This window comes from Eriocheir sinensis, chromosome 50, assembly GCF_024679095.1.
Source record: "Eriocheir sinensis breed Jianghai 21 chromosome 50, ASM2467909v1, whole genome shotgun sequence".
Lineage (NCBI taxonomy): Eukaryota > Metazoa > Arthropoda > Malacostraca > Decapoda > Varunidae > Eriocheir > Eriocheir sinensis.
This window is the reverse complement of record NC_066558.1, coordinates 6,864,280-6,879,279: the sequence shown is the minus strand read 5'-3', so window position 1 is coordinate 6,879,279 and position 15,000 is coordinate 6,864,280. Positions and strand designations below refer to the sequence as shown.

At 39.3% G+C, this 15,000-nt stretch overlaps 1 protein-coding gene across 2 annotated transcripts in view; it reads right to left on the bottom strand.

The window, feature by feature from the left end:
- The window catches only part of LOC126982353 (ribosomal protein S6 kinase 2 beta-like), a 227,704-nt gene that overhangs the window by 164,120 nt on the left and 48,584 nt on the right, over nucleotides 1–15,000 (bottom strand). For both annotated transcript variants that reach the window (XR_007735132.1, XR_007735133.1), the window contains exon 2: nucleotides 10,871–10,909. The gene's annotated coding sequence lies outside the window, so the exon portion shown is untranslated. The remainder of the gene's footprint in view (nucleotides 1–10,870; nucleotides 10,910–15,000) is intronic.

Sequence of the window (15,000 nt, the reverse complement as noted above, 5' to 3'; positions counted from 1 at the left end):
TGTATAGTGTTCATGGACCCACTTAATCTATCTTCGTAACGACCTAAACGCATAAGCAGATTGGGTCCGGATGTGTGATTAAAAGTATGCAAATAATAATGTTTGTTTTTCAATAGTTTGCCTTTAAATCCGTTTTCTTTGTCTCTTTCTCAATGGTAGACTTTTGGAAATTGAATATTAACCTTGATTTTCGTTTTCTTTGTGTTCAGTCTGTATTAGGGTTTCCTGTTTTGGGGATTTTATAGCATCCCGGGATTCCGGGAAAAGCAAGACATTTCCCGGGATCCCGGGATTTCCCGTAGCAGATAATGTTTGCTAATACTCCTGCTCTATCGTGATTCGTAGATGAACCTCAGTAGTATATACATCATAAGTAGTTACTTGCCCTGTGAAAGTGTGAAATAAGTATTTTTAAACGACACTGAGTTTCCTTGTATGTATAGAACATGAGTTTTTGCATACAATAGCATATCCATATGGAAGCTTGGCCCGTGGCACAGGCCAGCCCAGTGACCCCCACCACTCTAAACTACACAGAAAATGAAACTATGGAGTAACCTGTGCTTATATTCAACACGTAAAATAATATGGACATCATATTCCATAAAAGTTAACCAAAAAACTGAAAATTCTAAAATGCCCTGAAATAAAAGAATGATAGATATAACCTGGTATTTTGTCATTGTACGCATTGAAATAAAGCTGAAGAAAACAATGAAAATTCTGCAATGCACGTACAAAATCATAAGTAGAATATTTGGAATTTAGGCCCAACTCTCCAGACATGGTAAACAAAAAAAAGTGAAATGGGACTCAAAATGGCCTGTAAAAAAAAAAAAAAATCAGACAGCTGCAAACGCAGTCATGCACCCTAAGAATTATTCATGAAATAACATTTCAAAAAGCACAAACAGTCAACACTAAGATCACTGAGCTCTGATCTTAATTTGGAGTGGCCACCTTCAGTGACCCCCACCAAGCCTCCATGTCTATTAGTTCATAGAGAGATATGCCTGGGACCCAGGCATATCTCTCTCTCTCTCACATTTTCATATTTTGTAGCAGATATAAGAGAAAAGTACAAAGAGTCCTGGGATTTCCCGGATTTCAAATTTCCTGGAAGAAAAAAAAAAAACTTTATGGCCGGGATCCCGGGAAGGAGACCCGAGTCTGTATGTTAGTGTGTACTGTAGGCAATATGTTGGTGTTCCAGCCATTAACACTGGAAGAAACTGAAGACAGAAAAAATTTTATCACAAAAATCTGGAGCAGAAGAAAAAATAAAATTCACCAAGACTAAAGGACACAACAACGCCAATCAATAATCAAGACACAAGAACAAGGACCATGAAGGGGCTGTTACACTGGGAAAATTTTCTGTGGATCTTCAGTCACACCACGATTTCCGCTGGCGTGGTTCTCATTTGTTTCTTGTTATTGCTGCTGCTGATGATGATGGTGATTAATACCGTCGTCCTTCAGTGAAATCTACCGTAGCTTTGGAAGATCGTGGACACGTCAGAAAACCACGGAAATATGAGAACCACGCCAGCGGAAATCGTGGTTTGACTGAAGATCCACGGACAATTCCCCGTAATAGCCCCTTGGCGGGAGCTGCTACAAAGGCAATCCCAGCATTACTGAACTGCTGGACTGACAGGACCGAATCGACTGATTTTTCGCGTTTACTGTGGTTCGTGTGGTTCGCCTTTTAAATTACATGCAGAGAACGCTCTTTAATATCCGCCATTATCTTATCAATTATACATTTCAGAATACTAAATAGGTAATTATCTCAGTCTTCGTTTCTTATATTATTTTAATGTCTACAGTAAAAAGTAGTTATATAGTTTTTTTTTTTTTTTTTTTTTTTTGTGTGTGTGTGTGTGTGTGCCAAGAGCGCCGGTATGCTGTTTTGAGGGGCCTCTTGGCGCTCCATTTTTAAGCCAAGTCGCTGAAGTAAGGGTTGATTGAGGTCTGGACACAGGGTAATCTTAAGACACTCGAAGCGATGGCTTGAAATATCAGCGTGTTTGGATGTGAACCCAGGAAAACGCTCACAACCTGCACGCCCACAACTCATCCAATCATGTCTAGCATGAGTATCTAGTTGAGTCAGCTGAATTTTGTTTTTCTCTTGTTTGGACAATTTCCTGTATAACCAAATATTTAATCAAGGCCTTTATTTTTAGCACTTGTCCCCAACCATTGTATCTTTTTAGTTTCCTGGTGCTACTTCCACATGTATCCGGAGTTGTATAATCACACTGTACTGCCTGGGTTGGGATGGCATGCCCTCCTTCTCCTTTGTTTATTTGCAACAATAAACAATCAATCAATCAATATTTAACTTAATGTTCGTTTCTTATGATTTCAGTCTAAGAATTAATAAGAATACAAAAGCAACAAGGTCCACCGGCACAAATTAGCTTGGTTTGCCTTTCAAATTGTTTTCTATTACTTTGTTGTAACTAAATAACAGACTTCCGAAAATATTTACCTTAACCTTTGTTTTGTTTGTTTTACTCTGAATGGCGAACTTGAAGAACCAGCATTTAGCTCTTTGTGACTGTTGTTTTTGTTTGGTTGTGTTTACAGCAGAGAATGGGGAGCAAGGGAGAGACGAGGTAAAGATGGAGAGACTAGAAGGAGACCAGAGGGAGACCAAAGAGATGGAGGAGATTACACTGGAGACCTCGAGGGAAAGGTCTGACAGATGAAGACCCAGGAGACAGCGACTAGGCCTAAAGGAGGAGGAGGAGAGAGAGAGAGAGAGAGAGAGAGAGAGAGAGAGAGAGAGAGAGAGAGAGAGAGAGAGAGAGAGAGAGAGAGAGAGAGAGTAAGGAAACGAAAGAAAAGAGAATGAAGAAAGTAAAGAAGATGGAGAGAAGAAGGAAGGGGAAGAAGAGAATGAAGGAAGAGGACGAGGAGGAAAGAAGAGAGGGAAGAAAAGAGGGGAGAAGAAAAAGAGGAGGCAAGGAAAAGAAAGAGAGGAGAATGAAGAAAGCAAAGAAAATAGAGAAGAAAGAAAATAGAGAAGAAGAAACGGGAAGAAAAGAATGAAGGAGGAGGAAAGGGAGGAAAGATAGAGCAAAGAAGAGGGAGAAGAGAAGAGGGGAGAAGAGAAAGAGGAGGTAAGGGAAGGAAAGAGAAGAGAACGAAGAAAACAAAGAAAATAGAGAAGGAAGAAAATAGAGAAGAAGAAAAGGGAAGAAGAGAATAGAAGAGGAGGAGGAGGAGGAAGAATAAGAAAAGAGGAAGAGAAGGAGAACATCAGTAACAGAAGCCAAATAAAAAAGGAATATAAAGAAGTAAAGATGAAAAGGAAAAAATAGGAAAAGAGGAAGAGAAAGAAAAGGAAAATAAAAACAATAATAAAAACTAAGTAAAGAAGAATAACAAAGAGAAGTATGAGAAAGCAAAGAACGAAGGTAATAACAAGAACAAAATAAAAAATAAGTAAAATAAATAACTTCAAAAATTCCCGTCCCTTCCTCTTCTAGTTGAGTCTACGTCACTATGTCCCTCACGAAGAAAACGGGAACTCTCCAGAGAAAACGGGTAATTATTGGGGCAACTTCCATCTAAATAAGGGAGGGAGGGAGGGAGGGAGGGAAGGGAAGGGAAGGGAAGGAAGGGAAGAAAGAAAGTTTGATAGATAGATAGATATAAAAACCAAGAGAGAAAGGAAGGAAGGAAGGAAGGAAGGAAGGATGGAAGGAAAGGGAAGAGAGGGAAAGTGGAGGGGAGGTGAGGTGAGGTAAGGTAAGGTAAGGTAAGGGAAGGGAAGGGAAGGGAAGGGAATTGAAGGGAAGGAGAGGGAAGGGAAGAAAGGGAAGAAAGATAGATAGATAGATAGATATAGAAAATGAAAGAAAGGAAAGAAGGAAAGGGGAGGGAGGGGGAGGGGGAGGGGGAGGGAAGGGAAGGGAAGGAAAGGGAAGGAAGGATGGAAGGAAGGAAGAAGGATAGGTAGATAAATAGGTAAAAGAAAGGAAGGTAGGAAGGAAGGGAAGAAGGGAGGGAAGGAAAATAGAAATAAAAAGAGAAGGGAAGAGAAGGAAAGAAAAAACAGGAAGGGGAGGAGAAAAGAAAAAAAAAAAGAGGAAGAATAATGAGGTTAAAAGTAAAAATGGAGATGAAGAGATGAAGTTACCTCCTCCTCCTCCTCCTCCTCTTCCTCCTCCTCCTCCTCTTCCTCCACCTGCTTCAAAATAAAGAACAAAGAAATAAAAAAGAAAATGAGAAAAATAAGAAAATAAGACAAGTAAGGTAAATAATGATAAAGAAAAAGATGAAGAAAATAATTACCTGTGTCAAAACAATAAAGAAAAAAGGAAAAAAAAAGAAAGAAAACGAAGAAAATAACACAAAAATAACAATACGACAAAAAAAACACTAAAAAAAAAGGAAAGGAAAAAAGAAAGTAGAAAAGAAAGAGAAAGAAAGAAGGAAGAAAAAAAAAGAAGATAGGAAGAAAGGAAGACAAAATAAGACAAAGGGAAGGAAGAAAGAGCAACAAAGAAAGAAAGAGGAAGAATGAAGAAAAAAAAGATAGGAAGAAAGGAAGAAAAAATAAGACAAAGGGAAGAAAAATAAGACAAAGGGAAGGAAAAAAAAGCAAGAAAGAAAGAGAGGAAGAAAGAAGAAAGAAAAAAAAAGAAGAGAGGAAGACAAATTAAGATAGAGAGAGGGATGAAAGTAGAAAAGAAAGAAAGGAAGTAAGAAAAAGAGGAAGAAATAAGGAAGAAAAGAAGAAAAGTAAGAAAGTGAAAAACAAAGACAAATAAAATAAATAATAAGGCGAATAATGAGATGAAAATAATTACCTGTGAAGAAAAAAGGAAGAAAAAAAGAAGACAGGAAGAAAAGAAGATAAAAGAAGACAAAGGGAAGGAAGAAAGAGCAAGAAAGAAGGAAAGAAAGAGGAATAAAGAGGAAAAAAGAAGGAAGAAAAAGAAGAAAAGTAAGAAAGTAAGAAAACAAAGACAAATAAAATAAATAATGAGGCAAATAATGAGATGAAAACAATGACCCGTGTCGAGTTTCAATATGATTAAGTGCCCCCTTCCATCAGGTAAATTGAGACAGGGAAATTAATTGATACAGGTGACAGGTGAGGCGCCAGGTGTGTGTCAGGTGCTACAATGATGATGATGATGATAAAAGAAAGATAGAAAGAAATAACCAAAATAAAGCAAAAAAAAAGTTAAAAAAGGACTGTGGTTAAGAAAAAACAAAATAAAGAAAATCAGAAAGCAGATATAAGAAAGAAAAAAGGAAAGGAGTAAGAAAAGGAGTGGAGGGTGAAAGAAAAAGAAAGTAGGAGAAAGAAGGAATTAGAGAAAGGAGGGAAGGAAAGAAAGAGAAAGGAAGAAAGGAGAAGGAAAAAGAAAGGAAAAAGAAGGAAATAAAAAGAGGAAAGAATGAAAAAAAGAGGGAAAAAGAAAAGAAGGAAATATAATAAAATGAAAAAATAAAAAAAGCAAGAATACGAGATGAGAAATAATATAGAGCGAAGAAGGAAGGAAGGAAGGAAGGAAGGAAGGAAGAGAAGAAAGAAGGAATTGAAATAGAAGGAAGGAAGGAAGGAAGGAAGGAAGGAAGGAAGAAAAGACAGAAGAAATTGAAGTAGAAGGAAAGGGCATAAGAAGGAAGGAAGGAAGGAAAGAAGGAATTATAATAGAAAGAAAGAAGAGAATAAGGAAGGGAGGAAGAAAGGAAAAAAAAGGAAAAAAGGAATAAAAATAAAGAAAGAAGAGAGATGAGAATAAGGAAGGAAGAAAGAAAGGAAAAAAAGGAAAGGTATAAAAAAAGAAGAAAGAGAGAAGAGACAATAAGAAAGGAAGGAAGAAAGGAAAAAAAATGGAAAGAAGGAATAGAAAGAAAAAGAAGAGAGAAGAAAATAAGGAAGGAAGGAAGGAAGAACAGAACAAAGGAAAGAAGGAATAAAAAGAAAAAGATGAAAGAGAAAGAAGAAAATAAGGAAGAAAGGAAAAGAACAAAATGAAAGAAGGAAGGAAAAGAAAGAAAGAGAAAGAAAAAGAAACGCTTGTAACTATTTCTTAATCTTTTATATTCTTTGCTTCCTGTCTTTCTTTTTTTATTTTATTTTTCTTCTTTTTCTTCTCCTCTTCTAACTACACATTCATATTATTTTTTTCCCTTTCCTCCTTCTCTTCCTTCTTTCTTTCCTCCCTTCCTTCTCTTTATTCTCCTCCTTGCGTCATACTTCTTATTCTATTTACTCTCTCTCTCTCTCTCATTTATTATTTTCCTTTCCATTGTTCACAGGAGAGAGAGAGAGAGAGAGAGAGAGAGAGAGAGAGAGAGAGAGAGAGAGAGAGAGAGAGAGAGAGAGAGAGAGAGAGAGAGTGTTTAAAGAGTGATAGTCCAGTTGGCTTACGCGATGTTCTATCTCTCTCTCTCTCTCTCTCTCTCTCTCTCTCTCTCTCTGTTTTTAGTTTTTTATATAACTGCTATACGCCCTCAAGACACACACACACACACACACACACACACACACACACACACACACACACACACACACCGTACAGACATATACCTACAGAGAGAGAGAGAGAGAGAGAGAGAGAGAGAGAGAGAGAGAGAGAGAGAGAGAGAGAGTAAATGGGATAAGAGGGAATGGAAAGGATTAAAGAAGGGGAAGAACACAAAGGAAGAGAAGAAGGAGGAGGAGAAGGAAGAGGAAGAAGAGGAGGAGGAGGAAAGAAATAAAAGAAGAGACAGACAGGAGAAAAGGAAGAAGAGAGAGAGAGAGAGAGAGAGAGAGAGAGAGAGAGAGAGAGAGAGAGAGAGAGAGAGAGAGAGAGAGAGAGAGAGAGAGAGAGAGAGAGAGAGAGAGAGAGAGAGAGAGAGAGAGAGAGAGAGTTGAGGGAAGATTATACGAAAGAGAGAAAGAGAGAAGGTAAAAGAAGAGGAAGAAGAGGAGGAGGAAAATGAAGAGGAAGAAGAGTAGAGGAAGAAAGAGAAGAAAGGAAGAAACAGAGGAAGGGGAAAATGAAGACAGAAAAGAATGAAAACTCTCTCTCTCTCTCTCTCTCTCTCTCTCTCTCTCTCTCTCTCTCTAAAAGGTCACCTACTTTTTACCTTTAGACCACCTGAGTTCCCCTTCAAGAACCAAAGAAAACGAAGCTCACGCCGCGTTTTCTATTTTAAAGGGGATACTTAGTTCTCCAAAGCTTTAAAGAGTTGGATGAAGGAATTTACTGAGTAGGAAGAAAAGGAAGGAAGGAAGGAGACATAACAGGTGAGGAAAGAAAGGGAGAACGGAGGAAAGAGGGAGAGAAGGAGGAAGGAAGGAAAGAAGGAAGGACAAAATAGGAGAGGAAAGAAAGGGAGAACGGAGGAAAGAGGGAGAGAAGGAGGAAAGGAGGAAAGAAGGAAAGACATAATGTGAGGAAAGAAAGGGAGAAAGAAGGAAAATAAAGAAAAATAAAGTTCATCTTGTTATTTAAGCCAATCCACACCTCTCAAATAGTCTTAAGGATAGTAGATAACTAATAAAATAGTTGATATAATAAGCTATCGAAGTAGAATTAGTAACCTATCGCTGGTTTAAGCAGGTAAGAACTATCAACACTTACATAACCTTATCTTATCTTAACGGATAGTAACCAGACGCTGATAAAACAGTTACTAAAAAAGACTTGAGATCATGAAATGTGACTTAGCGATTAAAAGGTGAACTTGGAAACGGAAAAAACTGGAAAAGTAATGAAAATATTGAAGTAGTAATGGAAATAAAGGGAAAAGGGAATGAAAATGAAGGTAGAAGGAATGGAAAGAAAGAGAAAACTGAATGAAAAACAGGGAATGAAGAAAGGAAAAGAAAGGGAATGGAAAGGGAGAATCTGAATGGAAAAGAAGGAAGTTAAAATGAAGAAAATGGGAATAGGGAATGGAAAATGGGAATAAGGAATGAGAAAATGGGAATAAGGAATGAGAAAATGAGAATAAGGAATGAGAAAATGGGAATAAGGAATGAGAAAATGGGAATAAGGAATGGAAAATGGGAATAAGGAATGGAAAATGGGAAAAAGGAATGGAAAATGGGAATAGGGAATGGAAAATGGGAATAAGGAATGGAAAATGGGAAAAGGAATAGGGAATGGAAAATGGAATAGGAATGGAAATGGAATAGGAAAGAGAAAATGGGAATAAGGAATGAAAAATGGGAATAGGGAATGGAAAATGGGAATAAGGAATGAGAAAATGGGAATAGGGAATGAGAAAATGGGAATAAGGAATGGAAAATAGGAATAAGGAATGGAAAATAGGAATAAGAAAAAATGAGAATATGGAATGGAAAATGCGAAGGAATGGAAAACGTGACTAACAGAAAACGTGACTAACAGAAAACGTGACTAATAGAAAACGTGACGACCTGAACACGTGACATTTACACAAACAACGATTTCTTTGATGTAGTAAAAAAAAACGTTAAGCAGAGGATTATTACGGATTAAGTGACGTAATGGAGGAAATACAACAGGAAAAAAATAAAGTAAAATAAAGAACAAAATATGGACAAAATGAGGGAATAAGGACACAGAGGATAAAAAATGACAAAATAAAGGAAATGACTGAAGGACAAATAGGACAAAAGAAGAATAAAGAAAAAAAATAGAAGACAAAATAAGGAAGAAAAAGAAGAACAGGAAGAAAATTAAGAACAAAATAAGATGGGGAAGAAAATGAAGTAAAAAATAAAGCAGAAAATAAAGGACAAAGAATAAGGAAGAAAATGGACAAAAAATAAGGAAAAAAATTAAGGACAAAATAAGGAAGAAAATGGACAAAAAAAGGAAGAAAATGAAGGACAAAAAATAGGGAAGAAAATGAAGAACAAAAAATAAGGAAGAAAATGAAGGGGAAAAAAATAAAGGACAAAATAAGGAAGAAAATGGACAAAAAAATAAGGAAGAAAATAAAGGACAAAAAATAAGGAAGAAAATGGACAAAAAATAAGGAAGAAAATAAAGGACAAAAAATAAGGAAGAAAATGAAGGACAAAAAATAAGGAAGAAAATGAAGGGAAAAAAATAAAGGACAAAATAAGGAAGAAAATGGACAAAAAAATAAGGAAGAAAATGAAGAACAAAAAAATAAGGAAGAAAATGAAGAACAAAAAAATAAGGAAGAAAATGAAGGACAAAAAATAAGGAAGAAAATAAAGGACAAAAAATAAGGAAGAAAATAAAGGACAAAAAATAAGGAAGAAAATGAAGGACAAAAAATAAGGAAGAAAATGAAGGACAAAAAATAAGGAAGAAAATAAAGGACAAAAAATAAGGAAGAAAATGAAGGGAAAAAATAAAGGACAAAATAAGGAAGAAAATGAAGAACAAAAAAATAAGGAAGAAAATGAAGAACAAAAAAATAAGGAAGAAAATGGACAAAAAATAAGAAAGAAAATGAAGGACAAAAAATAAGGAAGAAAATGAAGGGAAAAAAAATAAAGGACAAAATAAGGAAGAAAATGAAGGACAAAAAATAAGGAAGAAAATGAAGGACAAAAAATATGGAAGAAAATAAAGGACAAAAAATAAGGAAAAAAATGAAGGACAAAAAATAAGGAAAAAAATGAAGTACAAAATAAGGCAGAAAATGAAGGACAAAGGAGCAACACAAAGGAATGAGAACATGTCAAAGGGAGCGTGTGAAGTGTACTTAAAGGAATCAATGACGGTGAAGCAAACGTTTGAAGTGTACTTATATGACTCTAGAGGTAAAGGAAACGTTTGAAGTGTACTTAATCCTACCTTCCTCGTTTTCATTCCCTTTTCCCATTCTTTATTCCCATTTTCCATTCCCTATTCTCATGCTTTATTCCCATTTTCCATTCCCTATTCCCATTTTCCATTCCCTATTCCCATTTTCCATTCCCTATTCCCATTTTCCATTCCCTATTCCCATTTTCCATCCCCTATTCCCATTTTCCATTCCCTATTCCCATTTTCCATTCCCTATTCCCATTTTCCATTCCCTATCCTCATGCTTTATTCCCATTTTCCATCCCCTATTCCCATTTTCCATTCCCTATTCTCATGCTATATTCCCATTTTCCATCCCCTATTCCCATTTTCCATTCCCTATTCTCATGCTTTATTCCCATTTTCCATCCCCTATTCCCATTTTCCATCCCCTATTCCCATTTTCCATCCCCTATTCCCATTTTCCATTCCCTATTATCATGCTTTATTCCCATTTTCCATTCCCTATTCCCATTTTCCATTCCCTATTTCCATTTTCCATTCCCTATTATCATGCTTTATTCCCATTTTCCATCCCCTATTACCATTTTCCATTCCCTATTATCATTTTCCATTCTCTATTATCATTTTCCATCCCCTATTACCATTTTTCATTCCCTATTATCATTTTCCATCCCCTATTACCATTTTTCATCCCCTATTATCATTTTCCATTCCATATGTTTCTAAAGGTAAAGGAACGGTTTGCAGTGTACTTAAATGAATCAGAGGAGGTAAAGGAAACGTTTGAAGAATACTTAAATTAATCTCGAGGTAAAGGAAGCGATCGTAGTGTACTTAAATGAATCTAGACAACGTTGCCAGATTGTCGTACTCAGCCGATTATATTTCCCGACTGTCTTCTGGGCTCCAATAACGAAACTCATTTATAATTATCGTTAAAAGTTAGATCCTGATGTTTCTTGGCAATAGTTAGGCGTCAGAAACAGGTAAATACTATGCTCTGAGCACGATGATCTGGCAACGGTGAGTCTAGATGTAAAGGAATGGTTTGGAGAATACTTAAATGAGTCTAAAGTTAAAGGAATCACTGAGTTACTTAAATGAATCAGTAAATGAATCAGGGTACTTACATCGTCATCCACTGTCATGTCTTCGGTGCTTGATCTGCCCTGTGGAGTAAAGGAACGGAAAAAGAGTTAGTAAAGGAAACACAAACAACAACAACAACAACAACAACAACAAATAACAATAGAAATAAAAATCAATAACAATAAAACAAATAATGGAATAAGGAAAGGAATGAAGGAAGAAAAAATGGAGGATAAAGGAAGAAAGGAAGGAAGGAAGGAGGAGGAAAAGAAGAGGAAGAATGAAGGAACGAAAGTAAAGGAGAGGTGACAAAAGTGAGGAGGAGGAGGAGGAGGAGGAGGAGGAGGAGGAGGAGGAGATGAATAAATGAAGAGGTAAGCGAAGAGGGAATGACACAACTAGACGAAACCGGATGGAGAAGGAAGAGGAGGAGGAGGAGGAGGAGGAGGAGGAGGAGGAGGAGGAGGAGGAAGAGGAAGAGGAGGAGGAGGAGGAGGAGGGAAGGAGGAGGAGGAGGGGAGGAGGAGGAGGAGAAATAAAGATGAAAAGTAAAAATGTGACCAAAATGAGAGAGAGAGAGAGAGAGAGAGAGAGAGAGAGAGAGAGAGAGAGAGAGAGAGAGAGAGAGAGAGAGAGAGAGAGAGAGAGAGAGAGAGAGAGAGAGCGCCTGCAGGAGGATGGTGGTGACCAGCAAGTAGGCCATAAGGAAGTGGGAGGAGGTCATGAGACGCAAGCTGTGTGGAGCAGGGGTAGGAAATAAGGCCTGGTGGTCCCTCGTCAAGGAAAGGCAGGGGATCAGCCGCCAGGACACGATTCCTCCTCTCACAAGACAAGATGGAACGTTGGCCACCAGCAGCAAGGAGAAAGCCCAGCTGCTTTTTTTTCACATCTCCGCTTGTTTTGGAGGGGCCTGATGGTATGGCCCAGCACGTTGTGGCGCAGGCCAGTGTTTATAGTGGCGCCATCTTGCATTGGCTCATGCTGCCCTCCCGGAGCTCATCTTTAATCCTAGAATCTAGAGTCCGGGTTCATAGGTGGTCTTCGGGACAGCATGTGGGTAGTCTTAAGCCACTCGGCGGCGGCTGAAAAATCCAAGCTTGGTGGCACCGGGCGGGGATTGAACTCGCGCCGTCTCGAACGCGGCGCCGTCACGCTATCCACTCAGCCACCGCCTCCCCAGTCTCTTCGCCGGCAAGCTGAAGGTGGATAACCCTGGACAGTCACCGCCACATCTGGAACATCAGTGCGAGGAGACTCTCACGAAGGTGGGAGTGACACAGGTGCTGCGAGGGCTGGATACCTAGAAGGCGACCGGCCCCGATTACCTCAGCCCGCATCTGCTGAAGCAGTGTGCCCACGAGCTGGCTGCCCCTCTTATCACAGTCTTCTCTGCCTGCCTCCGGGAAAACACCTGGCCATCGGCGTGGAAAGAAGCTCGGGTGGTTCCCGCCCACAAGAGAAAGCTCCAGGTCTGACCCCAAAAACTACCGGCCCATCTCTCTGCTGTCTGTGGTGGGGAAAGTGTTCGAGAGGGTCGTGGCAGACGTAGTCTGTCGCCACCTCAAGGACAACTACCTCCTCTTGGACCAGCATTATGGATTCAAACCTGGCCGGTCACCTCCGATCTGCTGATGTTCCTCACCAAGATCTGGCAGGACGCCCTTGACGACGGCTTGGACACTGTCTCGGCAGCCCTGGACATAGCGGGTGCCTTTGACAGGGTGTGGCACGGAGGTCTCTTTGAGAAACTCCGTGCTAAGGGCATTCAAGGCGACCTCCTTCAGCTCCTGGGAGACTACCTTTAAGGAAGGACCCTCCAGGTTGTCGTCAACGGGCAGACGTCCGACTCCTTGCCAGTGGAGGTATCAGTGTCACAGAGCTCAGTGCTAGGGCCAGTTCTATAGAACATATATGTGGATGACCTTCTCCGGCAGCTGCCAGCAGTCTCGGCTTACGCTGATGACTGCGCTCTCTCCTGCACCTACCCCCGACATGCCAGTGGGCGTGCTGCTGACGAGATCAATCAGCAGCTGAGGGTGCTACAGGAGTGGGGTGCCCGTTGGTAGGTGACCTTTGCCCCAGAGAAGACCCAGGCAATGGTGGTCTCTCGATCCCCCATTGCCGGGCCAGCAGTGGAGGGGAAGTTAATCTTTGGTGGCGTCCCCCTCCCACTCCATGAATCCGTCAAGATTCTGGGAGTGGAAGTGGATCGAGGGCTACGGTTTAACAGCCACATCAAACACCTTGCCCAAAAGGCCTCCCACAGAGTCTCCTGCCTGCGAAGGGTGGCCAGCTTCCTCGACAGAAAAGGGAGGCTGTTACTCTACAAGGCCCAGATACGGTCTTACTTAGAGTATGCTACCCTCTCTTGGATGTCGTGTGCTGCCTCGCACAGCGGGAGGCTCGACGCCATCCAGAGACGGGCACTGCGATTGGTGGATGTTACAGACCCCCCACCAGCCAGGAAACTCTCGGTTCCGTCGACTCCTTGGAGCACCGCAAGGACGTAGCTGCTCTTGTGGTGTTTTACATCTGGCGGGCCTACGCCAACCTCCGAGAGTCACCACGCGGGACACGAGAACGGTGCTATCCCGTGATGACGCAGTGGGGGTGCCGCGTTCCCGTACCAGCCAGCACCAACGCACCTTTGAGGGAAGAGTCTGCCGGATGTGGAACATGTTCACGGCCAGTGTTCCAAACATCCGGGAGACGAATACCCAAAAAATAAAACTGTCGGCCCACCACTGGACGGGCTCACTCCCCACTCCACTGACACTCGTGGTGGAGCAGTGACACGAGTGCAGTGCGTACACACATATATTCTGTATTATATATATATATTATATATATATATACATATATATATATATATATATATATATATATATATATATATATATATATATATATATATATATATATATATATATATATATATATATATATATATATATATATATATATATATATATATATATATATATATATATATATATATATAGTTTATGTAGTTATTTTCTATATAGATTTTATTCCGCCCTTTGAATAGGCAGCACACGCCAGTGCACCTTTGGGTTTGTAAATATTATATTTGTATCTATGTTTAAATGAAATAAAAAGAGAGAGAGAGACAAAAGAACCGTAACTGGAGACCATGAACTGTCCTTCCCTCCTCTTCCTCCTCCTCCTAGGCCATTAAAAAGAAGCGTTCCCATAAAATCAATAAACGAAGGAAACAAAGAATAAAAGGGAGAGGAGGAGGAGAAGGAGGAGGAAGGGATAAAAGGATAGAATGAAGTTAAGTAATATAAAGAAGAAAGAGAAAGGAAGAGGAAGACAGGGAAAGAATAGGGAAAGGGAAGGGAAAGAACAGTAAAGGAAGAAGACAAGAAGGAGAGAAAGGAATTGAATAGAAAGGAGAGAAACACAAAGGGAAAAGAAAATGGTGAAAGGAAGAGAGGAATGGAGAAACTTAGAAGAGGAAGAAAGGAAGGAAAAGGGAAAGAAAGAAAGAAGAAAAGAGAATGGTTAAAAAGAATGGAAAGGGAAGGAAAGGAAAAGATGGAATTAAGTCAGGAAAGGAAAATATGAAACAAAGTAAGGGAAAGGAAGGAAAGAGAAATGGAAGAAAATTAAGAAAAGGAATGGAAGGAAGGGAAGGGAAAATGAAAGAAAGAAAGGAGAAAAAGAAAGAGAAGGAAACCAGGAAATAATAAAACAATAGGAAAACAAAAGACGAAGGGGGAAAAGAGGGAAATGAAGACAAAAAAAAAACAGAAAAAGGAAAAAGAAAAATATATAAACACTAAAACTCAAAATTACCAAAAAACAAAACAAAGCAAAAAATACGTTAGATTCAGACTTTTTAAAATAGAGAAAACAACAACAACAATGAAAAAAAGGAGAAATAAAGAAAAATCGCAGGTGGAGAAATTATTAATGAGGAAAACGGAGGTGAAAGGGAAAGGAAATTAAAGGGAACGCACCTGAGAGAGAGAGAGAGAGAGAGAGAGAGAGAGAGAGAGAGAGAGAGAGAGAGAGAGAGAGAGAGAGAGAGAGAGAGAGAGAGAGAGAGAGAGAGAGAGAGAGAGAGAATATTTAAATCCAGGTGAGAAGAATCTAATTAGTGAGGTGTTATTGACGTGTCAGGTAAATGACCAAAAATAATAAT